The sequence below is a fragment of the Heterodontus francisci genome, chromosome 13 (genome assembly GCF_036365525.1).
Source record: "Heterodontus francisci isolate sHetFra1 chromosome 13, sHetFra1.hap1, whole genome shotgun sequence".
Lineage (NCBI taxonomy): Eukaryota > Metazoa > Chordata > Chondrichthyes > Heterodontiformes > Heterodontidae > Heterodontus > Heterodontus francisci.
Window position 1 is genome coordinate 90,149,843 of NC_090383.1, and position 1,161 is coordinate 90,151,003.

The window sequence follows — 1,161 nt, forward strand, 5'->3', positions numbered from 1 at the left end:
CAATGTGAGGATAGAAGAAACTGAGATCTTTCAGGAGAAAGGAGAACTGGGAGAATGAGAGAGTGCACATTTATAACCCTGTGAGTCACAGACTATGATATGAGTTGAGTATTCATGTTTGGCTGCATATACAGCTGCCTGTTCCTTTTCACTCACCTCCCCCATAAACCATAATTAAAACCCCTATCCTTGCATAGACTTGGACTATAATCATGATGAGCTGAATTTCTTTGCTGAGTGTTACCTTTTTTGTCAAGAAAATAAATATAGCTATTTTTACTGACTTTTTAGATGCTGAAAATAGCTCTTCGAGTGTTTAACACCTACAGGTCTGCTGACAGTCACTGTGTTGGCAGACTGCATAATATTTTCCATACTGCAATTCTAATGAGCGAATAACTGTTAAAGGAGTATTACAGCATTGATATGAATGAGTCAATTTGACAACAACATAAACATTTTAAGTTGAGCAGCAGTTCTCAAAATTAGAGAGACTGTAGGTTGCTGAAAGTTACCAATGATCAGACAGAAAAGGTCAAACTTTTTTTAAAGCCTAGACTGAAACAAGCTGACCCAGAACCAGTGCAGGACAAGGCCGATATCAAGTTATTAGTACAAAGAATCTGGAAGTCAGCATGATTTCAAATTATTTTAAAACCTATTTGCCTCTGTACAGACAGTGCTATGACAAATTATTTACATTTGGCCAAAAAAAAGGTGATGTATCATGCTGAATTATTCAGTACCAGATATATTTATAAGGCATTGCTAGGTTGTCTATTTTCACTGTTTCAGTTATTATTACAGAAAAAAACATTGTAAGCTTATAATTTAAAAAAAAAGATTTAAAGGAGAACAGACCTGATGATTAGAAATGTTTGCTTTTATTCATTACTTTATAAACACCATACTTTACATACATCATTTTGAAATTCATTATTGTTGCTTTACTCTCTCTCTACATAATTTTGAATTAAATATTCTAATTTAATCTTACTGGTTCAGACTCTGTGTGCCTCAGTTAGCATTCCTCAATCTGATTGGTTGAAGAGACACAGTGTTGCTTGTCCTATTCACACAGATTCCAGATGCCCTGTAGAGGGCACCACGCTGTCTCAAAAATTCCAATAGCTTTAAGTTGCCACGCAAAAGCCCATGAAA